The sequence below is a fragment of the Anolis carolinensis genome, chromosome 5, assembly GCF_035594765.1.
Source record: "Anolis carolinensis isolate JA03-04 chromosome 5, rAnoCar3.1.pri, whole genome shotgun sequence".
Lineage (NCBI taxonomy): Eukaryota > Metazoa > Chordata > Lepidosauria > Squamata > Dactyloidae > Anolis > Anolis carolinensis.
Window position 1 is genome coordinate 18895342 of NC_085845.1, and position 26034 is coordinate 18921375.

General features: G+C 40.4%; 1 protein-coding gene and 1 long non-coding RNA gene across 4 annotated transcripts in view; one reads left to right on the forward strand and one right to left on the reverse strand.

Moving 5' to 3' along the window:
- Positions 1 to 25739, reverse strand: part of gprin3 (GPRIN family member 3) — a 48667-nt gene extending 22928 nt beyond the window's left edge. The window contains exons 1-2 of one of the 3 annotated variants that reach the window (XM_008111046.3): positions 25297 to 25739; positions 18116 to 18219 (exon numbers count right to left, since the gene is read on the reverse strand). The gene's annotated coding sequence lies outside the window, so the exon portion shown is untranslated. The other 2 variants (XM_008111045.3, XM_062981954.1) reach the window with 2 other exon arrangements.
- On the forward strand, positions 1634 to 4966 carry LOC103278898 (uncharacterized). Its single transcript, XR_506398.3, has 3 exons — positions 1634 to 1726; positions 3619 to 3696; positions 4840 to 4966. It is a non-coding gene; the product is annotated as an uncharacterized LOC103278898 (long non-coding RNA).
- Positions 25740 to 26034: the final 295 nt, after the last annotated feature.

The following is a 26034-nucleotide window of genomic DNA, read 5'->3' on the forward strand; positions in this document are numbered from 1 at the left end:
TGGCTGCATTTGCAGCATAGTACACAGTGGGTGCAAAGTGGGATGAGTATTATGAAGGAAGTTCATACTGGTGTTACATGCATTTGAGTAGAGAAGACGTGCAAAGTACAGTATTATCTCTATTTCTGTAAACTAGATAATACTTTCCAGGACTTCACATGGATACATGAAACCATGGATAATTGTGAACTCTAGTCAATGAATCACTTCCAGCAGAAGCAAACCATAGAAGTGCTTAATGGACTAGGAAAGGACACTTTTCTAGGCATTGATAGGTCCTGCAGTGTGATTCTGTGGTCAATTTCTGGTGGAAGCATGCCATTAAGCCTATGGTTTGCTTGGAGGACCCAGAAAATGCTTATATTTTGTCACATGCAGGATTCTGCATAATAGAAAGACAATAACTGAAGTGCAATCAAAGTGCCAAAATTGGATAGCATAGATAACAATAATAACAATAATAATAATTATTATTTATATCCCACACCTATTTTCCCGAGGGGACTCAGAAAAATATTTTGTTATTCATCCCTCTAATCATTTGGGGGGGGTACCATTATTTAGTGGTTGATAATGGTGGCACAAGCACTCTTATAATCTGAGGTAAGGTAAAGGTAAAGGTTTTCCCCTGACATTAAGTTTAGTCGTGTCCAACTCAGGGGGTTGGTGCTCATTTCCATTTCTAAGCCTAAGAGCCGGCGTTGTCCATAGACACATCCAAGGTCACGTAACTGACATGACTGCATGGAGCAGTTACCTTCCTGCCAGAGCGGTACCTATTGATCTATTCTCATTTTTACATTTTCAAATTGCTAGGTTGGCAGAAGCTTGGGCTAACAGTGGGTGCTCACCCCGCTCTTTGGATTCGAGCCACCGATCTTTCAGCAAATTCAACAGCTCAACAGTTTAACTTGCTGAGCCACCGGGGCTCCAAGCTGAGGTAGAAGAGCATAATAAAGAATTTAATTCGAGAAATCACATTTTATATTTTGATATAAATTTGCCAAATGATATTGTCAGGAGTAGTGTTGTACTGCCCATGCGCCACTTAGTCAGCTCAAGATTATTTTTGAAGGTCCAAAGGCCACTAAGGAGCAACAATAGCAACAAAAATTGTTGGAAGAACCTAGTAGGCACAGTTCCCCTCTGACGCACTGTATAAATAATGCAGTTTGACACCACTTTAACTGCCATGGCTCAATGCTATGGAATCCTGGGAGTCCTGGGCACCAACACCCTTTTTTGGCAGGGAAGCTAAAGACCTTGTGAAACTACCGTTCCCAAATTATCTTGTGCAATATTCATAATGAAGTTCAAACTGCCCTTCCAACCTCTCGCTTATCCACACATTCACATACATCTTTGTACTTAGCAGCTAAGTTGTCTGCTTTGTTTAAAATTCATGTTTAATTCTCCTCCTCTTCTACACTTGACAACCTACTCACTATGCAAAACTTGAAAGAAGGTCACTGAGTGAAAAATGGATGGCAGTACCTTTTGCTGCCTGGATTTATATAACACTAGCCTTTGGGGTTTTTTTTTTAATCACACTACCCCATCCACTTTTTAATCTGAGATCATTAATTAAGGGGCTAACCTGGTGAATATTTTCTCTACCTATTTTCGGACAGGTTCCACTCTGGTACCCTCAGAGACAAAAGGAAGAAATATTACTCAACACAGTTCACTCCCAGCTGTTCGGTTATAAGTTACAGGATGACTCAAGGTCAGTTTTAAGATTTATTGACGAGCTGCTAGAATAAGGAAGGCCAATGTGGCTTGGGGTTGAGAGAATGAAAATCATGGAATGTGGAGTTACATGTGATTGTGTTCTATAATCATTTGGTAAAACTCTGAAGAGTGCATGTGAAAATGAGTGCAGGCAAAAAATCAGGAAAAGCTAGAATGCTACATTAGACTCTGGAGAACAGGGTTCAGATTCTTGTTTGATCATGCAAATCTAATGGGTATATTTGGGCAAGTCACATTATCTTGGCTCAGAGTCCCCCCACTGAACAAATCTTATAAAAAAAAAAAGATGCATCTTATTCATTTTAGGGCTGTTGTAAGTCAGAAATGACTTGGAGGCTGATGAGAACCATAGTAGCAATAACAACTTGTCAGGAGTTGCATGCCATACCAGAGCAATGAAAAGTTATTTTTGGGACAACAACTTCTAGAATCCTAACATGGTCACCATTTTGCACTATTAAAATAACTTTTTTTCATTGCTGGATTCTGGGAATTGTAGTCAAAAAGTATTTTTCCAACTTCCGGCTTGTAGTGCCAGTTTGGTTGCCTAGAACTGATTTGGCCCTTGGTCTCAAAAATGAACACATTTATTTAAATAACTTGTCTTGTTTCTCATGAGTAGGCATCTCCACCATGCCCTCTGCTGATTCCCATGTGTTTGTTGTATTTGTTACATATCTGAACTGCATGTCTGGACCAGTACCACGATAGATGAAACCACATAGCCTCCCTAGTATAATCCTGGGAGTTATAATTAAGACAGAGGCCCCTTCCACACTGTCCTTATATCACAGGATCTGATCCCAGATTATCTGTTTTAAACTAGATTATATGAGTCCCCACTGCTAGATAATCTGGGATAAACAGATAATCTGGGATCAGATCCTGGGATATAAGGACAATGTGGAAGGGGCCTGTGTCTAAATGGCCAAAATAAAGTGAATTCACTGCTTAGTTGCTGCGGAGAGTTCAGATGGTGCATGCATCCAGCCATGAATTGTAGGATTTCTCAAACTATTTTTTTTAGGAAACAAGGGTTTTACTCCAGAGTTTCAGAGGTGTGGACAGCTGAATAAGTCCCAATCCACTGCTCAGTCTTCCAACAGACCCATTGCTGCATTACTATCAGCAATCAGCTCCTGCCCAGATTTGATAATGACATCACTTCTGATGATGTTACACCAGAACCCCAGCCACATGACCAGAAATGCACTTTCAGCATCAGGTCTCTAATGACATAACAGTGGTAGCCCCAGTGCACCTTCGGTTTGGTCTACTGTGTAGTTGGTTAAAGGATTCCAGGGATGCTCCTGGGCTGCAATGGAGTAGCTCTGGGACACTTAACATGGATTATCCAGTTAGATGTAGACACTGTATTAGTGTTGAAAATGTTCTGGTGAGAAAGAACTTGCTGCTAACCTTTATTTCTGTAAAAATAACATACTGCAAAAAAGTGGGGTGTGGAGAAGTCAACTTTATTTTTGCAGACTCTGGCTACCATCCTGTTAGTTAATCCAGACTAGACTAGCCCCAATTGACTTAGTGGCAACATACTAAGACATCACACAGGTAAATCCAGCTGGCTCAATGGGACTATGCTAGCCAGGACTAACCAACAGGATTTAGCTGGTGGAAATTATGGGAACTGTAGTTGTAAGAGTAATTTTTCAGGCTTTGGTGTAAAAATTTGCACTTAATAGATGGAGGACAATACATGGAGAACGGTGATGGGGTGAACAAAGCTGTTGAACACAATGATGCTTGCACCTTCACATGTTCTTTTTCTCCTCCTCCTCCTCCTCCTTTTTTTATGATGCTATCAACCTTTCTCCTAAAATGTGACTCAATGTTCTTTACCTTAATAAGAATGGATGAGGACAAGAGGCCTTCTGATCATGAAGTGTGGTTCTTCTCAAAGCCCAGAAACAGGGAGGAAAAATCAAGGTATGGAAGAAAGGTCATGTTGGAAACATACTATCAGTAGGTGGTGAGACAGGAGAAACTAGACAAACTGGATGAGGGCATTCATAGTGGGAGTATCCATGGGTATCCCTTGGGAATTTGTGTCCCTTGGTTTTGAGGCAACTTCTTTCCCATGAAAGAGAGGTCATAAAAGGTGAAAACAACCTTGAGATAAAATCAAAGAACTAAGAGCCAACAGGAAATACAGGTCTCCCAGCCTGTTTCCCAATCCAGTTTGCTATACACAGAATAATCAAAACGTTTCATGTTTGTGGTTGTTGTGCTTACATCACTTTCCTTTACCACATGAGAATAGAAGGTTAACAGCAGAGGAATTCCCATGCAATTGCAGCTAAATAATACACAATCTTAATTATATATAGTCACAATCTGATAAGAGTCTACAACAACAAGTGTCTTGGATAGCAAATAGAACTTTTCTACTACATGGAAGTTTAGTGCTCTTCTCAGAGCACTAAACTTTCACCTTGGGGACTAAAGTCATGGGTGGAGAGGCTGAAATGCTCCAGATATTTCAGCAAAATGGTTTTCCATCTGTACGATCCAGCACGGCCACTGGTAAGGGAATGAGGGATGTGAAACACTACATGGGTCAAAAATCCCCTATTCCTAATTTTACATTTTCCCATATATAATTGCATTATGGGTCACATACCAGTCTCATCTGTCCATTTCCTAGTTTTCAAATGTCGAGTAATAATATTAAACAATACACCTTACTACTATTCCATTTTTAGAACTGAAACATTTTTTTTTCAAATGTGCTCTCAAATTTAGCAGTTTAAAAATATTTTTCTGAACTTAGAGTCATGGGTAATATCTTTCTAAGCTGGTTTAATTAATAGCCAATTATCCTAAAAGTTCTGTAATTTTTAGTAGCTATACTAGTAAAGCCACCAGCTTTATTAATAACTGTGCCCCAAAAATTCAGCACAAAGATCTCATCCTTATCTCTAAATCACCCTATGTTTGGGCTTCAATTTCCTCTTATCTGTTTGGGCAATTTTGTCTTTACTGGTATATACTAGTCTATGACTTTTGCTCTTCCAGCTAAGACTGATGAAAACATCTGCTCTTCTCACCTTTCACTTCTCTATATTTCAGGCTAAGAGAAGCCATGGAGAAACATTAAGTCTGAGATGAATAGAGATGTGAAGGCCTGGAAAATTGGAAAAATCCCTGCTTTCTTCTTCCCCAAAAGCCAAAATAAAAAGTTTTTCATTAGTTAAACGAAACACTTTGGTTTTAAAAGATGAATTAATATGTAAATCAGGATTTTCACATATGTATCCCCCCAAACCATGCCTAAAATGATGAGGAACACATTTACTGTATATACTCAAGTATAAGCTGACCTGAATACAGGCCGAGGCACTTAATTTTACCACAAAGAAACTGGGAAAACCCATTGACTCGAGTATAAGCCGAGGGTGGAAATGCAGCAGCTACTGGTAAATTTCAAAATAAAAATAGATACCAATAACATTACATTAATTGAGGCATCAGTAGTTCAATGTTTTTGAATATTTACCATATTTCAAAGAAAAACAGTAAACTAGCTCTGTAAGTGGAAAAGTACGGTCAACAAAAACAATATGGCATTAACAATAACATAATAATAATAGTAGTAGTAGTAATAATAATAATAACAAAACTTCATTTGTATCCCACCCTGTCTATCTCCCCATGGGGACTCAGACCAGCTTCCAACATAGTAACAGGCAAACATTCAATGCCAATATAAACATCCATACCTCACAACCTCTGAGGATGCCTGCCATAGATGTGGGTGAAATGTCAGGAGAGACTACTTCTGGAACTTGGCCACACAGCCCGAAAGACATACAACAACCCTGTGATCCCAGTCATGAAAGCCTTCGACAACACAATGGGGAGATAGATATACATCTATAATTATATTATATATTAATTTCACATATGCATTTTCCCCTGAAACGTTTGCAAATCCTCTCTCTATATATGTGCATTTCCCTCCTGCAATATTTGCAAGCACTATATATCTACAGAAAAACCCCGCTGGTCCGAGCCTCCTTGCAATCCGAGCGGGTGAATGGGGAGGGCCACAAAGGCCCTCCCCGTTCACCTGCTCGCTGGCTGGCTACCTAGCTTGCTATCTACCAAGCAACATGCATGGGGTACCTCCAAAGGGGCAAGAGCCCCATGTGTGTTGCTAGGTAGCTTGCTATCTACCTAGCAACACACACGGCTGGCTCCTTCGCCATGCTGGGTGCCAGTGCTGCCGGCCCCTGGTGTGACGAAGGAGCCAAGGCACGGGCGGGTGGGTGAACGGGGAGGGCTTTTGTGGCTGGTTGGCCCAAACGCCCACTGAAGGAAGAAATTTCCTCAGAAGCTTCTGCCTCTGCTTCAGCTGGGCCACGCCAGGAAATGTGGACTCGGAAGAGGAGGCGGGGCAGAAGCAGTACCCGGACCTAGCTGCCTCTTCCAGGCTTTTGCTGCTGTCGGCCTTGACTCTTTCACCCACCCTCCCTTGCTTGCTTATGGAGCAGTGTTCTTTCTTCTCTGGCTGCAGGGAAGCAGGCAGAACAACATGACGGGCCTGGAGCAAGGGCCCAGCAGGCGCTGGTAGGGAAGGGTTGCAAGGGGGAGAAAGGCCACATAACAATTAAAATAATGTTTAAATATACCCCGTTTCCCCCCGAAACTGCAAGTCCGCAAAAAGTGAACTGCGAAGTAGTGGGGAAACACTGTATATGTTATATAATACTATGGCTGCATCTGCTAAAATAATCCACTTGTTGCCCACAATGCTTGGAATGGGAGCCCTGAATGAAAGATCCCAGCTCTCCAGTAATTTACTACACCACACTACACCACACTGGCTCTTGTGTACTATTAAAGATACTATGTTTAATATGGTGTTATAAAAATGACCTGAATGAAAAGTACAAAGGTAGATGGCCTAATGGAATCATTCAAATTAAAGCTGCTTTACATGCTGATCCAAATAATTTTCTTCACATACTTGTCCAAACAATTTTCTATTATACTTTTAAAATCCAACCTAAAAGCAAAGAGCTAAGGCTTTTGTACTGTGCTTCATAAATAAAAGTTATGTAGCAGTATCCTGTTGGTAATGAAAAAAGTCATGTATCATAGCTTTTATTTGTATCTATAAAGAATGTATTTGCTAATTATTTTGTTGAATGCCAATTAAAGGCTATTTTAAAACTTAGACTGGAGGAAGTAGCAACAAATTCTAGAGGGGAAGAAAGCCAGGGCATGCTTTTCAATCTTTTTAATTTTAAATCTCACTTAAATTAAACCAATTTACTATATGTATGAAAGTCAGGAATATAAGAAGGGGGAAATAGAAAAGAAATTCAGTTAGAAGACAGTTTTGAAAAAAATGCCTAAAAAAAGATGACTGCCTTCTTATGTTTTTGAAAGTGAACAATCACATGCAAATAATTATCTTGCAAGAATCATATGAGAAATTAACTACTGGTAATATTAGATCTGTAACATTTAGTCCTTCAAGATGGATTAATATATTAAACATGTTTTCATTATCTAAGGTGGTGCACTTCAGGTACTGATAAAAACATAAGTACTTACAAAATTGCAGACAGCAGGTTCTAAACTGGCACAGATCTAAGGATGTGCCAGTTTAGAACTTGCTATCTGCAATTTTTATATCTGCTATTTGCAATTTTATTTTAAGAATATTCAGAAATACTTGAAAAAATGTCAACAAATGTGTTTCTCAAGTTTTGATAAGAAGAATCCTGGACTAAGGGAATATTTTCAGTTTGGGTAGCATTCTGGAGAATTTTCACAAAGGTCTGTTTTGCTCATAAAACAGCATTTTCTGGGCAGAAATATTATTTCCTGCACAGAAACAGCCATTTCTTTCACATAAATTGTTGTAATACTGAACTTATTCTGCATAAAACATGATTGATTTCCATAGAAAGCAATGTCTTCTACACTGAAAGCAGATTTTCATATGCAGAAAATGTTGCTTCCTGCACACAAAATGTTTTCTGTGCAAAACAAACAGATGAGAATTTTGTGAGGATTGACTTTTAAATTGGCTCTGAAACTTGTGTTTTTCACCTTCAATCTTAGTGTTCATAATTAGTCAGATCCAAGAGTACCGCTGCACTATAAATCTGTAACAAATCCATAAGATAATTAATTCCTCCTCCTGGGTAGCAATTCAGATCCATCAACACATTCAAATACCTGATTTCATTTACCATAAGCCTCCATTTCCCCTAGATTTAAGTTACCACTGGTTTGCTACCATTGAGTTCATCATCACTATACAATAGTTCTAATTTAACTCCAACTAGGCTTTTACATCTGTGGACATGTAAAATGGAGTTCAAGCTTTGAAACATTACATGAATACCATCCATGAAAAAGGGACAGCAAGAATTTCAAGACTGTGGAATATTAAAATGAATGTATTATTTTCAAGCTATTCTTAGCAAAGGTCACATTCAAATAAATGGCATTCTAATGGAAGAGCACTGGAAGAGCCATGCTGCATGAGATCAAGGACTTATCCCATCCAGTATTCTGCTCACACAATGACCAAACATCTACCAATGAATAGGAAAAACAGGACATGAGTGCAACACTACTCTTCTGGTCATGTTTCCAAGGGAGTTAACATACATAGGAAGGTAAGAAGGGTCAAGCTTGGTTGGGACATGGATGGAAGACTAACAATGAATACCAGATGCTGTAGGACATATATCAGAGGAAGGAAATAATAAAAACGTATCCAAGTATTCCTTGAAGAAAACCCTGTGAAATTTGTGGGGTCGCTATATGTTGACAAGTGATTGGTTACTGCCTCTGTTATTGGAGATTATGCATGTATGCATCATGGCTAGTAACCACTAACAGTTCCATCTTTCATGAATGTGTTTAGTCCTGACCTAGAGCCACTTCTGTTGAATACCAGAAGCATATCTTATAGTACTAAATTCTAAATTTTTAACGATATGCCTCAAGAAGTTCTTCACTTTACCTGCCCTGAATCTAACTAGCTTCACTGGATGACTTGTCATCAGTCCTGGTAAGGACCGAAGCAATGCTGAGCAACTTGCATCCTATCTCTTTGGATGGAACATACTCAACATGACTTTCCTATAAACAATCGTATTCTCAGAAGTGCAAGTCATAGTAAGGCAGCATGTCATGTTTGCAACCAAATGACATGCTATCTCATTATGACTTGCACATCTGCAACCAAACATATTTGATAAGTTAGGTACATTATTACCATGCTGTTCCAGCTGCACTAGTTGCTAATGTGCTTCCTGGTGTAATTCAAGATCCCGGTTAACTGTCACCAATTAATTTGAAAATAAAACAATAAAATTAAGATAAGGGCCCCTCAAGGCAACTTAGATGAAAAAGCTACTTGCACAGATAACAGATCATTAAAAATAGCAATCAAAGGTAAAACGGTGCTTAAAACATTTGACAGTGAGGACCACACACATTAATTTAAATATCTAACGAGAGCAATTTAAAGCCAACAGTTTAAAAGCAGTAGTGGCAACAGCATAAAACATTCAAAAGTTAACTTAATTAAAAACAGCTCAGATAAAAGTTACGTTTTAAGACCCCCCCCCTTAAAAGCCAGCAACAAAATGGTTGGAAAATGGATTAGCTTTTAGGACTTTTCAGCAGAGAAACAATTCCATAGCATTTAGCCATAGCAGTTAAAGTGCTGTCAAAATGTATTCATTCTACAGTGCAGATGCACCCCATTGATTCTCTTTTCATACAAGGCAATTGCCTTTCTGCAGCACAGATTTCCGTTTTTTACTACTCAACTCTTCTGGTTGTTGTCGGTTTTGAAGTTTCTGTGGTTGAATAACTGGTTTTAGTTCTGTGGAGGCTGACTATTGGTTTAGTCCTATTTTTATTTGCTGTGAGCACCATCACTTTGAAGGACGAAAAACAGGATATACATTTCAATGTAAGAGAGCTGAATTTTTAAATAGTTTACTCTTCTACTTCCATATGTACACTGAAGTCAATTTACTAGCTTTGGCATGAGTTCTGTAGATTTAATAAGTAACTAAATATTTCTGATTAGCAGTCGCCACAAGTCTTTGTTTCAGCAAAATAGGTGTAGAGTTTAAAGTCCACAAAAGAGATTACAAAAGATTATGTATTCCAATGCGCGTGTACAGAGACAGGATTTCACCTGATAATATGGTAGTTTCATTGTCCGATAACCTATCTAAAATATTTTCTGTGAAGTGATTTTGTGAAAATACACTTTTGCTCACAAGAAATGTAATGCAATATTTGGTTAAATCAGTTCCACCAAATACAGTACAACCTCCTCTGGATACCTGAAACCATGGATAATAAAAGGTTTTCCCCTGACATTAAGTCCAGTCGTGTCCAACTCTGGTGCTCATCTCAATTTCTAAGCCAAAGAGCCAGCGTTGTCTGTAGACATGACTGCATGGAGTGCCATTACTTTCCCACCGGAGCGGTACCTATTGATCTATTCACATTTGCATGTTTTCAAACTGCTAGGTTGGCAGAAGCTGGGGCTAACAGTGGGTGCTCACTCCACTCCCTGGATTTGAACTTGCGACCTTTGGGTCCACAGGTTCAGCAGCTCAGCGCTTTAACATGCTGTGCCACTGGGGACCCCAATCCTATATTTTGACTGTTCTTGGGTTAGAAGCATATCACAGAATTGCAACGGAGGAGCTAGAGAGGCCCACAAATATTCTGGGAATGAATGTTTTTTGGAGTGTGGATAAGTGAAACTCCAGATAATATGAATCCACTCTATCCCTTCCTTACATTGCCTGCATTGTTAGAATCTAGCAATTGCTATATATTTGTCCATACATAATATTCACATCATATAAATTGATGGCATGTATTGATGTCTTGTCATCTGGGGCCTGGTCAGATGATTAACATCACTACTAACAAACCAAGATATGAACCTGCCTTTTGGCATGCACACAGTGAATTGTCTTGCACTAGCCAAGATCAAGCCAGGAAGTTTTATTTTTAATAGCTGTCATTGCTAATTTTTGCTATTTCAGAACAAGTCATGATATTGAATTTGTTTCAAGCCACTGTTTAATATCCTGGTTGTTCTGAAGATGGTTTCTGTATTTATAAGCCCCGTGCAGGACATGATTGGCTGCTTTAAAAAAAAAAAAAGACACCAAAGCCTGAACTTATTTAATGTGACCAGCAAGTACATCCAGGCCCATAATGCATTTTGAGATTCTCCCATGACAGCCGCATATCAATGCAACAGGTCATGATCATACAATAAACAAAGCAGGTCATTATGAAACCATAAGTGTAGCCAGACAACCCCACCCTCCTTTATTTCACATGCTTCTAAGAACAGCCTTTTAACTAGCTCTCATACTCAGGCTATCATGAAGGAACAATGAGATACCTCAGAAACATCTTGTTCGCAGAAGGGCTCTCAGTGATGCTGTATGTGGAAAATCCCAAGTGGGGCCAGGAGCAATAACTATCTAAACCTTGAAGAGCTGTTGATAGTCAGCAATTAGCCAGATGAACCAATAGATAGATGTTCTTTTTTGATGCTTCATCCTAGGTAAAGGTAAAGGTTTCCCCTGACGTTAAGTCCAGTCGTTTCCGACTCTGGGGGTTGGTGCTCATCTCCATTTCTAAGCTGAAGAGCCGGTGTTGTCCATAGACACCTCCAAGGTCATGTGGCCGGCATGACTGCATGGAACGCCGTTACCTTCCCACCTATTGATCTACTCACATTTGCATGTTTTCAAACTGCTAGGTTGGCAGAAGCTGGAGCTAACAGCGGGCGCTCACTCCGCTCCCCAGATTTGAACCTGGGACCTTTCGGTCTGCAAGTTCAGCAGCACAGCGCTTTAACACACTGAGCCACCGGGGGCTCCTAAGATGCAGCCAAAAGCATGACCCTGAACCAGCCCAGTGTCTGGGTGGAAGCTGCATAGCTGAGCAGTGCCAGAACAAGTTTGGTGCCACTCAACTGCAACTCTTAACTTTTCACCATCAATCTGGTGTTTGCAGTGCCCGCAGGGCACAAAAATGGAGTGACAATATCCAAAGCGAAAATGCTATGCAAGAGAGAGGAGAAGGGAAATGAGGAATCCCTCCCTCTTTTTGCCCTTCTCTTTTCTGATCATCTTATTACTCTGGATATTGTCACTGGGTGTGAAGCAGTGTCCAGTGCCATTTTTGTGCCTTAGGAACACCACAGATGCCAGATCAACTGAGCCTGGGTAAAGCAGGATGGCAATGTAAACAGCTATGGCCAATTCCCAAATAGAGAATGGCGCAGCAGATTGCATGTGCTCAAAGTCACACTTTGGGGTTTTGCCAGAACTCTGGTGTATCCTGCAACTTCTACTAACATAGTTCAAGGCCATATTAATCCACATTAGTCCATGGGTTGTATATCTGCCATGGCTTGGATTCAATTCCGTTTTCACAATAAACGTGCCAGTGAATATGAACATTCAGGTGTGGTTGAACCATAACTCCTTTCTCACCACTGGCCAGATGAACTGGCAGAACTCAATAAGAAATTCAGTCCACTAGAATTCAGAAGGCAATAGCTTCTCTGCCTCTTGTTATTGTCCCACGAAAATGCAGAGTTGGGAAGTGTTGTAACTCAGCCGCCGTGGCCTGTACTACAGCAGGAGTTGGAGCCTGATTCAGAGTCTGATTCGGATTTTGGCCCCATCCAGGACTTGGATCAAAGCCCAATGCCTCTGCAGGTGCCCAAAGTAGTGGTGCCAGAGAATCTGCTAATTGGCGAGCATTCCTATCAGACAAGGTTTGTTTTGCCAGATGTTGTTGATGCAGGGGACGATGCTGCTTTTAATCGGAGAGAATCTTTTGCGAAGGAAAGGAGTCAAAGGGAGGGTGTGAGACGGAGTTGACGTTTGGCTCTCAGGCGCACTAATGACTAACTTTCCCATGTGAAGTTCTGTGCGCCCCAACTCTCATTGACTTGTAGCCTTGAAAACTCTTTAAAGGTGCTTCATTCCCTGCTCTGGTTGCGGTGTCAACTTTGCCAATCTTGGAAGAAGAATCTATGTTCCTGCCTCTGCTCCTTGCCTTGTTCCCGTGCCTGGTTTCAGGATTTCCAGGCTGTGTTTGTGCTCAGTGATTCTCAAGTATACTTTGCTTTGTTAACCTTGAATCCACGACTCGTTGGCGATTGTTTCCCTTGTGGATTACAGTTAGTGGGATTACAGCATCTTGTTCTTGTTCCTTGCAACTTCTGGCTGACCCAGTTTGGATGGTGTTACGGACTAACTCCAACTTCTTGGCAGAACTATTGAGTTTCCTTTGTGGATTACAATATTGAAAGACTTTACTGGACCTGTGTTGAACAGTCATAGACTTTATATTATGGACTAGTTTCTCTATTGACTTTTATGCTATCTGCTTGCACACATATATACATATATATCCTTCAATAAACTGTTTTGCTTATGCTTTCACTACCTTGGGGTGTAACAGGAAGTAATGAATTATATGTAAATTACATATGGAGTGGGATTAGGGCAAGATAAAGTTCCATTTAAAAGTAAGTAACACATGGCCACAATGCTCATATAAACAATGATGTTTTCTATTGATTGCTCATATTTTACCTTTATGGACATTTTAGTAAATTTCAAATATTTGTTCTTTTATGCCACTTTCTCTCCCAAGGTTTTTTAAAGGTAACAAATACAACGAAAGATAGTTTGCCAATGTTTATTGTAAAGCTAAATACTGGAATACTGGCCAGGGATTTTCCCTGCAAGCTAAATAAAATATCACAACAGGATTCAGGCCCTGGTGTGCTATATTAGATCCATACATTTGAACAGTAAATATATGTTGCTTCCCTTCACTCATCCCACTGTGTTTTCTTTGGGTACTCATCACCCCAATCTTGCTTTGATAACTTTAATATCAACTGTATGCTTGAATGGACTCATTAAAGCCTCCTACTTTTTGTAGCACAAGTTCATCATTCTGTCTTCACTTTACTTGTCACGAAGATAAAATTAAGAATTCTGATCCTGCTGCATTCCAGGCTTGAGATGTACAGTGAATGTGAGCAGTTTGTCCTTGACTTATAAAGAGCTCCTAGTTTAAGGATTCCAACTATACTTAGGACTTCTGATTCTGGATAGCCTTATTCGGAAGAACACATACTGTATCCATTGCAATACTTTGCTGTTTTTCAAGCCTATATAGATGCAGGCAAGGTCTGTTCACAAAATGAATACGATTGGCTTGTCTAAGGCAAAGCTATCCATGGCAAACTGTGTGGTAGGGATATATAGTAAGCTTTGACCATCTGGTGCCTTCGAGGTGTTTTGGATTCTAATCCCCACCAACCAACAAACCTAGGGAAGTGATGAAATTTGTAGACCAAAGCATCTGTATGCCACTGGGTTGAGGAACTCTAGAGTAGATGGATTTAGGACTGATAAATTAATCTGCTAGCCTGGAAAAGATAATGTAATCCAAAACATCCGATAAACATCAGATTAAGGAAGTTTGGAGTTAATTGTTTTGGAACAGATAGGTTTATCTACAGTTTACAGACAAACTAGCTCAATGGAGACCCCATGTTCAGAACCATTATACATGCTTCTAAATTATTCTGAATGTATGTAACTGAGAGGTGGGGTTGTCTGCATTCTCTTTTTGTAGGTTTCCCAGAAATGACAGGCCTAGATGGATCCTGGTTCAGATTGAGAAAGGTTCTTGTTTAATATTTGTAGAATAAACTGAAATGTTTCACTGCAAAGTTGCCACAATAGCAGGAAAGAGACAAAGAAAAACTACTTGGAGGATTGCATTACACTAGAACACCTCAAATGGGCCCCAAATAAGAACAGTCTATTCTGTACAATTGGGCAACAGCAATCCATATAAATCACAAAACTGAATACAGAAGTACTGTGTATACAATGCTCTCAAACTTAGTGCCTGACATTTTCAATCTGGGAAGCCATCAGCTACCATTGCTTACAATGACCAAGTGGGAAACATGATGGAGTGAACTAAGATCAACAATATCATCTTATGGATGTTTACTAAAATCCCAGTGAGTTCCATAGATCTTATTCCATGGTTAGCATGCAAACAATTGTAGCCATAGCTGATGATGCCCAGAAAGGAATGAGTAAGTCTAGACTCAAACTAGGATGAACACAAAATAATGGGTGGCAATAGTGGTTCTACTTGCAAGAGGCTCAGTCGAAATAGGGATACAACCTCAGTAGTTTTTGGGATCTGACATAGCAGAAGTCTAACCAGTAAATATTTAGAGGACATACCTGTATTTACTTGAGTCTGACATGCACCTTAATTTTCAAAACCCTGAAACAAAACAAAACAAGAATTTGCTGGCAAATGTAATGCGCAGCAGCAAAAAGTACACCTTTTGTAATTTGGCCAGAAAAGGTGCGCATTACAGTGGCTACATGCTTATAATTCCTTGTTCAAAAGCAAAAGTATTATAACACCAAAGCTTTCAGCAATGGAAAAGAAACCCTTTAGATAAATCTATGTTGTAGAATGCTGTAGAATGAATCCACTTTAACTGACCTGGCTCAATCATGGTCATGGAGGCTGTAGTTTGGGATCACAGAGGCTGTCAAAAAATGCTGATGTCCCACCAAATTACGAATCCCAGCATTGCATAGCATTGAGCCATGACAATTAAATTAGAGATGACATCCCTCAGAAAGGAGCTCCAGGTGCTCTGATGTAGCTTCTCCTTTTCTTTTGTCTCAGCACTAAGCTTAGTTACTGTATTATGCGAATCTATTGAGCACCTTAATTGGGAAGGTAATTTAGCCAAAAAAAAAAAGGTGAGCATTAGATTCAAATAAATATAGTATCAAATGACTTTGACCCCAATGAAACTTTTTCTGCAGATCTTCCTGATATTGAATACAACCTTAATGATCAAGTGTGTGTGTGTGTGTGTGTGTATTCTAAGATAAATTTCCACTTTTTTATAATAAAAAAAGGAAGTATCTCACAGCTCCCTATCATTTATTCTACACTTTCTTTGGGGCCAAATGACAACTGGGGAGAAAAAACTTCCAAAACCTCACAATCCAAACTATAGCCTGTCCCCAAACTTGTTCCTGCCGGTTTCCATGATAAATTCAAAGCTATTTAAACACTCACATAGAGAGAGAAAAAAAATTAAATATGAGAGGTCTATTCATTTCCGACAGACAAAGGCAGCCCGAGACGAAATGGGTGGAAACATTGCTGCAGTAATGTTATGAGATATAGATTTTTTTAAAGCAAGTCTAATTAGCCAGTGGACCAAAATGCAAGTGAATGTGGAAGTGCCTCTGTTATTCAGAATCTTTCACGCTTGGGATTGCAAGGCCTGCTGTGGCTCAACCTCAACCCAGCAGGCTGGGAGGCCTGTTGTCAGCTCAATATTTCACAAAATCAGGGATGCAGTAGAGCAAACCTTGAGCATCCCAGAGAGTAGCAGTATTAGAAAGAGTATTAACATTTGATTGTTCAGGAAAAATGAACAAGCAATGCTTGTTATTGAGCAGAACTCTCCATCATAGTAAATGTTACGTAACTTTACTTATACAGTAGAGTTTCACTTATCCAACATAAACGGGCTGGCAGAATGTTGGATAAGCGAATATATTGGATAATAAGGAGAGATTAAGAAAAAGCCTATTAAACATCAAAATGGGTTATGATTTTACAAATTAAGCACCAAAACATCATGTTATACAACAAATTTGACAGAAAAAGTAGTTCATTAGACATTAATGCTATATAGTAATTACTGTATTTACGAATTTAGTACCAAAATATCACAATGCATTGAAAACATTGACTACAAAAATGTGTTGGATAATCCAGAACGTTGGATAAGTGAGTGTTGGATAAGTGACTCTACTGTACTTAGTATTATCGAGTTGGGAGAGACTACGAGGCCCATCCAGCCCAAGCTTCATACTTAGGCATGTAGCAGGCATGTCTGAGTGTTGGACTAAGACTAAGACTCAAGACCAGGATTCAATTTCCCATTCAGCATAGAAACCCTGGATGACCATGTGAGTCAAATGCTCCTAGCCTCAGAAGCCCACATGTTAGGTTTTTCTTAGGGCCGCCATAAGTTGGAAATGACTTGGGGGCACACAATAGTAACAATAACAGAATACCAGCAAAAGTGTCCTGATGTTTATTAGGTTCTACCAATGCTCATCAGCAATTCCTAGCCCATGTCCCATTGTGCATTGGTCACTTCACTGGCTTCCCTATGTAGTAATGACATAGCAGAAGTCACAGAGCTGTCCAAATCTAATTCCTGTAGATACATTCTCTTATAAAGATACAAGTTTCCAACAGAATTTATGTCATCATCACCACCACCACCACCATCTGGAGGACCTTCTCGCAGTGACACCAGAGGCACTCCAAGTGACCAGATTTTGTTCAAAGGACATTTAGTATAATGCCAAGTTTTTAACTTTGTTTGTGTTTCTAAATACATTACAACTGTACCCTCAGTTTCACTTCTGATACAATATATAAAAACCACCACCATCATCGGATGCATAGTATATCAGGTATTACCAACTGGAGTTCTGGGCCATAGGATCACATTCTGTCCAAGAATTTGATAATCACTGGATTAATTCTAGATATGTGGCTCATTCCAAATAGTGTCACATTATCATGATTATTACCATTATCACTGTCATCATTATTATCATTATTGCTTTCGAAGTCTACTAGGCATTGCCACTTGGAGTTTCTGACCATCAATTAATCATATTCTATCAGAAAATCATGAATCAATGAGTTAACAACCCCAGAAAACTGGGCAGTTTCCAAACAGTGTTGCATCAGCATCACTATTGTTGTTATTGCTGAAGTATTTATTAATTGCTAGTCTACCCACCAGAACTTTTGTAACCAGAGGGAAGGATTCAAATCCTGCATCTCCAGAGTCATAGACTTGTGCTTAAACCACTACATCATTTTGGAACTCAGTTGCAGGGTTGTTGTTTTTTTTTTGGGGGGGGGGCATTTAGCTCCAGTTTACCAAGTAACAACCTCTAGAAATGCAACTATGGCAATTAAAGCGGAATCCTAGTGTTTTAATTATCTAGTGTTAAAGGGCCCCTGCAGGTTATTGGCACTACTTTGGGGGAAGGAAGGTTGTAGCGGAAAGGGGGAACGTCCTGATTTCACAAGTACTGGCATAATGAAGTATGCAATTGGGCCTTGCCAAGAGCAGGAACCTGTTCTATTTTTGTTTTAAATAACTACACATGCATGCACATGCTTTGCTATATCTTTTTAATCTCACCTTGTGCTTATTATTCTTCTGCAGCAAAATATCCTGCACTGGGCAACAAGGTGGGTCTGGAGCAATTTTCTGCCCCTCCCAGCCCTTCAGAGTTGTACAGACCACTAAAAACACCAAACAAACAAACAAACAAACAAACAAACAAACACATTATTAGTTTTCAAAATATTATTAAAAATTAAACAGTGCAGAGGACACAGGACTATTATAAAGGTGAATTGCCATTCCTGGGGCCCATTCATACCAAATAATTGTAACACTATCACTCCACTTTAACTGCAGTTGTTCTATCCTATGCAGTTCTGGAGTTTGTAGTTTGATGAAGCACCAGAGCTTTTTGGCTAAGAATTCTAAATCCCAATCCCTAAAAGGTGAATTTCAAGTTTCCATGTGATGGGACCATAGCAGTTAAAGTGGAATAAAAGCACTGTAATTGTGTAGTGTGAATAAGTCCAGAGAAACCTTCAGCAAGTCACAAACACCTTTTTTTGTAAAAAAAAAAAAAAAAAAAAGGAGGGGACAGTTAGGAAAATCAGGAACCAAAGGCTGCAAAACCCACAGGCTTCCAGAGGGTCTTACTTTGCCCACTCTGATCTATCTATTCCAGAAGAGGAATTTGATCAGACACTGTTTTCAAGCAATTCTTGTATCCCAGTTCTGCAGATTCAACCCAATGAACACTGAAGCAGCTGCAGTTTTTTTAGTGTTCAGTTGGCAAGTCAACTCTCCTTTGCAGAGAGCTGCTGAAAGCTAGCTGAGCTGCAGTCTGAGCATGCAGTGAAGTTTACTATATGGATGCCAAAAGCTGCAGGCATCTGATCACCTTGCACACCTGTGTCCCTGATCCAACAACGGAGACTATCCTAGGACATGAAGAAACTGCTTGTTTGCTGGGATAGTCACATTGTCCAGACAAGGCAAGGAGAGAGAATCATTGAGAGTTAGTCTGCAACAGAGACATATGGAAAAACTCTTCCTGGACTGTATCAGTTCTTCTCTCTGATGTACACATGATGTACATGTGTGTGCATCACATGCTTGAATGCTTCTTGAAAGTGTGCATGCTGAACCGTTGCATCTATAAAACTAGTACATCGAATAGGGGAAGATGGTTGCTTCCATGTCAGTGGAATGATGAATCTAGCCTGACTTCTTGCCTAAACTCCAGAGAAGTTGTTAATGATGCTGAACCCTATCTGACACACTTTTAATTACTTCTTTAAAATTCAGACTAAACCCCAGAATTGGTGCACTGTCCTAGGAAGCTATTAACTGCCAATGAGCAGAAAGAAGTATTAGCTTTTTATTGAAGTGGATCCAAGTTGCATTGATGGTTGTGAAGTGGTCACTGACTCTATTTTTATTAAAATGACAGATTAGACTAGTAGCTCCCAATCTTTGTTCCTCCAGCCTTTTTTTTTTAGAACTTTAACTTCCAGTAGCCCCATTCAGATTGGCTAATTGTCAGGAATTCTGGGAGCTAAAATCCCAAACACCTTCTGTGGGTAAAGCTGCACAAACATACCTCAGCTACTAACAATGGACTGCCATGGAAGAGCAAGACATCCTTCAGTGGTAATGAAAAAGGAATGGCTAGATGTTAACACTTCTGTATTTTATTTCGTGCATATCTATAACACCATAACAGAGCATGAATGAATATGATAGCTCTGTCTTAGAGTATATAAAGTATGATCCAGCTCCTTGGTGATTATTTTTATTGATTGATTGTTTTCACATTTTAAATGGAAGAGTGCAGCTACTCTTCTCCATTTCCAAAACTTGATCTTTGTTTTATTCTTTCAACCAATTTATTTATTTACAGTATTTATATTCCGCCCTTCTCACCCCATAGGGGACTCAGGGCGGATCACATTATACACATACAGGGCAAACATTCAATGCCCATAAACACATCAAACCGAGGCAGAGACAGACAGACAGACAGATGCAGAGGCAAGTTAACCTTCTCCTGAGGGGATGTTCGATTCTGGCCACGGGGGGAGCAGCTGCTTCATCATCCACTCTGATGGCACTTCCTCACTTCCTCATTCCAACGTTGTAAATTAATTAAACTTGCCTCCCAACTTTTATAAGTGGTACCTTATTTCCTACTTGATAGATGCAACTATCTTTTGGGTTGCTAGGTCAGCAACGAGCAGGGGCTATATTTTATTTTTAATTGACGGGTGTTCACCCCGCCACGGGCTGGCCTCAAACTCATGACCTTGATGTGTTCACTTGGTTTAGCTAATCCAGTAACGTCCTGCTTTTGGGAGGTTTTCTGAAGCAGAGCTTATGGTAGTTTTCCTACTTAATTCATTAGTTTTCAAAATGATCTATGAATTTTAATAAAGAATGGCATGTGGGTTCTCACTATTGCCCCCTAATGGGACATTTTGTTATTGATTCTTCATCTATGTTCTTTTTGTCATTCTCAACCTTCCCACAAAATTATATCAAGAAATTTGATCTACAAAGACCAGTACTATGATTCATGTTTTCTGCCCAAGGAATTGCCATGAAATGAGCAAAATAACTGTTGTAATTAAATTGAACTAAATATTCTCAATTTTTTAATAATTAATTTCTGTTGGCCAACAAATTAGTATGTTTAGCCTTGTTGGAGGAAGGGGATGCCAAATGAGTAGCAGCAGTAGTTGGCTTACATTCCAGTGGGGGCAGTGGAGTGGCTAATGGTTTTAATCCAAACTGGAAAATAGTAGATCCGCTTTGGCATCCTGAGAGAAAAGCAGGGTGATAACAACAACAACAACAACAACAACAACAACAACAACAACAACAACGAAGATGCTGTAGCATTCCCCATTTCAGGAATAAGTTCAAAACTGCGGATTGCTCATTTAAAATTCAGACTAAAATCCACAGTGGACTCCACTGATATGGGAAGCCACACAACTATTTAGATTTGACTAGTTATCTCCAAATGGTGTCAGACCTCATTTACATCCTGAGTGGCTTGCATTTGCATTTAAAGAAAGAAGCAAGGGTGAATTTTCAGTGATAATGGCAAGTGAGCAGCTCAAGGGGTAGAGGACTTATGGAGGGACATTAGCAATAAAATAATTATAATGGGCTGCTCAAAAAACCTAATGAATACGTAGTATCTTATTTTAATAAGGTTTCTCGTTTCTGAGTGTGAGCCATCACAACGTAGCAGCAGTCTCTGTTCTAATTCCTCCCCTTTATCCTGACTTCCCCTGAAAGAAGCCCATAAAAAGGTCTATTTATTATCCTAGCGACCATGTGAGGTCAGTAAGTGTGAGAAGACGGCAGCCTGACCAACGTCACTCAAACTAGCCTCATAGCTGAGCAGAGATTTGATTCTCCCATTCACATCCCCAGCAACACTGCACCCTGTTGCCTCTGTTCAGATCTTCATATGACTCACTCAGGCTTCTGTGTGCTTTGACTACCTGCTTTGCAGGCTGGTCTGAACACCAACAAACTTAAGAGGATAGTCAAAGATACATTTTGCGCGTGGCAAAAATAAATAAGCGTGCCAGGAGAGGCACAGCTTGCCAAGAGGAGTAGAAATTTGGGCAGCATATTCTTATTCTGCATGCAAACGAATCTTCTCCCTTCCCTGACTTCCTTCTATCCCATCCTTCATTATGTCAAAGACTGAAACCATCAACATCCTCTGTGAGGATAAATGACAGATGCCACAAGACCCCCAGTTCAGCTTTTTTCATAAGCTGTTGCCTTGTTTTCCTACCACCTGTACTGAGGCAGCGTTTTTATGCCATGACAGTAGTGTTGCTATGGCAATAACTCTTTCCTACTAGATGGCAAACACACAGGCACACACCAACAAACCTAAACATACTGCAGTAAAATGACAAAAAGGGCATAATCCACCAGGAACATCTCCTGCACAAAGCTCTCAGGAGGAGAACTTCCAGCTGCACTATGTCCGGATGGGTTTGTTCAGCCATATAAAGCCCCCCCCCCCCCCCGCCAAAAAAATGGGGCACTCTGTTATTCTTTACTGATAAATAAATCTCAATTTCTTCATTTGTTATGGCTCCTTCATTTTTCGCTTAAGCTCCACGAAGACAGGATTTTGAAACATGTCTATTATATAAATATCATGAAGTCAATAAAGTCACTGCTAATTGCCTTTTCTGGGCACACACAGATCGCTTTGCGTTGCTTAGGTTTGTCTATAGACAAGCCAACCCCTGGAAACAGGAAGAGAAAACTCAACCTATTTGCTTAAAGATAACCAAGCAAAACTTTGCACTCAATTACATCCTCTCCCAGCCCTGCCCTTCCCTTAGTTTTCAGCTAAACCATTTCCTCCACTTATTCTCCTGCGGTTTCCTACATTACATTGTTTTGGAGGTGCATAAATGTACAAAATCACTAAGGCATGGCAAAATGTGCTCTGCATGAAAGTTTGTTGTCATTTTTGTAGATTAAGTACATCAGATGGATATGAAAGATGAATCCCCCAAACTAGATATACACTTATAGTAAGGCTGAGCTCATGCACAGCTAACAAGCTTGACTCACTCGGTGTAAGAGCACAGCTGCCAGTTAAAATCTCTCCTTCCTTCATGCCTACACACATCTTCTTATGAATGGGCAAAGCAGAACGGTTGGTATGTATTGTAAACACTAGCTAGTTGCACACAGGCCTTGATTTGGCTCTCTTTACTGCATAACAGCAGCAGGGTTAAAAGGAGCAAAGATCTACTTCATAAGCCTCTGACCACTAACAACAACAATTGTTTACAATATCATTTCCAACAAAGGGCAGAACAAGATATTAATGCAAGATATAGCCTAAGTAGCAGAGGTAAAGGGAGCGGTGTTCAAGTTTCTGGAGTGAATATTATTAACAACAACAACAACAACAACAACAACATAATTTATTTATAACACAATTTCCAACAAAAGGCTGAAATAGGCATTCATGCAAAATATAGCCTAAGCTGCAGAGGAAAATTGAGTGAAGATTTACTAACAACAACAGCAACAACATTTACTTAAAATGACATTTCCAACAAAGAGTAGAAAAAGACATTCATGCAAGATATAGCCTAAGCAGTAGCGTTAAAGAGAGCAAAGATCTCCTTCAAGGCTCTGGAATGACCACTAATAACAACAACACAACAACCACATTTATTAACAATACCTTTGCAACAAAGGGTTGAACAAGGCATCTATGCAAACTATAGGCTGGATCTACACTGTTATACAATGCAGTTTGGAATTTCATTATATGGTCAGTGTAAGCCATACAATGCAGTTCAATGCAGTTAAACTGCATTATATTGGTCTACCATGGCAATGAAGATCCAGCCATAGCCTAAGGAGCAAAGTTAAAGGGAGTAAAGATCTAATGCTTCCAATACAACAACACAACAGCAACAAAAATTAATTATAATGCCATTTCCAACAAAAGGTAGAACAAGACACTCCTGCAAAATATAACTTAAGTAGCAAGAGCTGGACTTCTCATCCTGACCTTGCATCTGAGAAAAGTTCTCTCCTGTGCTTTATTTTCAGAATAAATTACTCAGCCACCCAAGTTGTACACATGTCCTGCGTCTGGGACGGAATCCAATGCTTTTTATTGGTCTGGCTTTCCTGTGGTACGTAGCCAAGATCGCACGTATCTTCTAGTACCTTTCAAAGGAGAAATGGCAACCCTAAAGGCATCACAGCTTTGGAAAGAAACTGCATGAAACCCAAAGCAGTCATGGCTTGGACTAAAGATGTGCCTGTTCCACTTAGAAATGGATGCACATCAGATCAGTTTGGAAAGGACTGAAGAGATCCCTGAATCCTCCATTGTATGTATATTAGCCCCATCCTTCTTCTCAACTGATGTGAACAACAACCCTTTCCATGAGTCTCTCCCTATTAACAAAGAGCCCAAAACCATACATGCAAAGATGACTAAACTTCTTTGCATAGTTCTTCCTGCTTGAATCAGTTTTCTTTCCTTGGATGGGTTGACACATTTAAAGAGATCGAGGAAAGACAGGATTTTACAAGGAAGTGGTTGAGTGTTTTTAAAGGTGGAATGGCTTCCTTTAAAAAAATAGGTGCAAAGTTAGCTTCTGGTATATACTCCTGTGTTCTTGTTTGAGCCTTTGTCCTGGGCAGCAATCCAGAGGGTACATCTACACTGCAGAATTCATGCAGTTTGACACCACTTTAACTGCCATGGAACAATGCTATGGAATCATAGAAGTTGTAGTTTAACTATGTCTTTAGCCTTCTCTGGCCGAGAGTACTGGTGCCTCACCAAACTACAACTCTTAGGCTCCCACAGCATTGGGATATGCCCGATGGTGTCAAACTGCATTTATTCTACAGCGTTGCTGCACCCAGTGTTGTCCTGGACTCATCACCCACAACAGGACAGACATCCAGGCATATAATGGAGTGTGGTTCTGCAGTGCATGGGATTGAATATATACTGAACTCGATGGGATTGAACTCAATGGGATTGAATATATAGGGGTGTGTGTGTGTGTGTTTTGAGCCCTAACCTGAGAGATTCTGCAGTGCATGGGACTGGATATATACTGAACTCAATGAGATTGAACTCCATGGGACTGAATATAGAGGTCTCTGTGTGTATTTTGAGGTCTGTGTGTGTGTATGTATGTGTGTATTTGAGCCCTAACTGGAGAGATTCAGTGCATGGGACTGCATATATATTGAACTCGATGGGATTGAATTCCATGGGACTGAATATATAGGTCTCTGTGTGTATTTTGAGGTGTGTGTATTTTGAGCCCTAACCTGAGAAATTCTGCAGTGCATGGGACTGGATATATACTGAACTCGATGGGATTTAACTCCATGGGACTGAATATACAGGTCTCTGTGTGTATTGTGTGTGTGTGTGTATTTTAAGCCCTATCCTGAGAGATTCTGCAGTGCATGGGGTTGGATATATATTGAACTCGATGGGATGGAACTTGAGGTAGTTCTGTGTATGTGTTCTATAGTTGTTGTGAGCCCTAACTAACCACGTAGTGCATGCGGTTGAATATATGTATATGTTAAACTCGATAGGATTGAAGTCGGCGGGACCGAGAAATCTACCTACTTACCTACCTACCTACCGTGATCCCTAACTAACCAGGCGGATGAGCTCTCCCCAATCGCCTGCCAGCCGTCCAGGTAGCGCTTACCTTTCAGCAGCGGGAAAGCAGCAGCCCGGGCCAAAGGAGAAAAGGGATGACCTTGCAGTGAAATGCCTCATCGGAGCAGGACAGGCGGCTTTTTCCGTCCGCCGAAGCTTCCCCGATCCCGCGAAGGAGGCAGCCCTAAAACACAGAGACACACAAGCCAACCAGCAAACACACACCTCTGGGAAGGCGCTACAAGTCGGAAGCGGCGGAGAAGCAGGAAGGAGGAGGCGACGGAGCCAGGGGTGGTGGGGCTGGGGCTGCTCTTGGGGGCGGCGCAGGTACCTCCCAGGAGGAGCAGGAGGAGGAGTAAGGAAGGAAGGAGGGCGGCTCTTCGGCTGCCCGGGCAAGGAGGGGAGGTTTCTGCGTCACCAGCAGGGCATCCACACGGTGGAAGGAATGCAGTTTGACACCACTGCAACTGTCATGGCTCTGTGAGAAGGGGTGCAATCTGACAAGGTCTCCTCTTGTCACACCCTGGACTCTCCACAGATATATATTTACCTTTCTTGCCTAGTTGCAGGAGTCTGCCGGATACCATGCAGCTGTGGACAAGTCTACAAACGTAGCACCTAACACGAGTCAAAGAACATGAAAGGCACTGTAGACTCACTCAACCAGAGAAATCAGCCATAGCAGAGCACTTGATGAACCAACCTGGACACAGTATATTATTTGAGAACACAGAAATGCTTGGCCACTCCAACAACTATCATGTTGTTGGAGTAGCCACTCCAACAA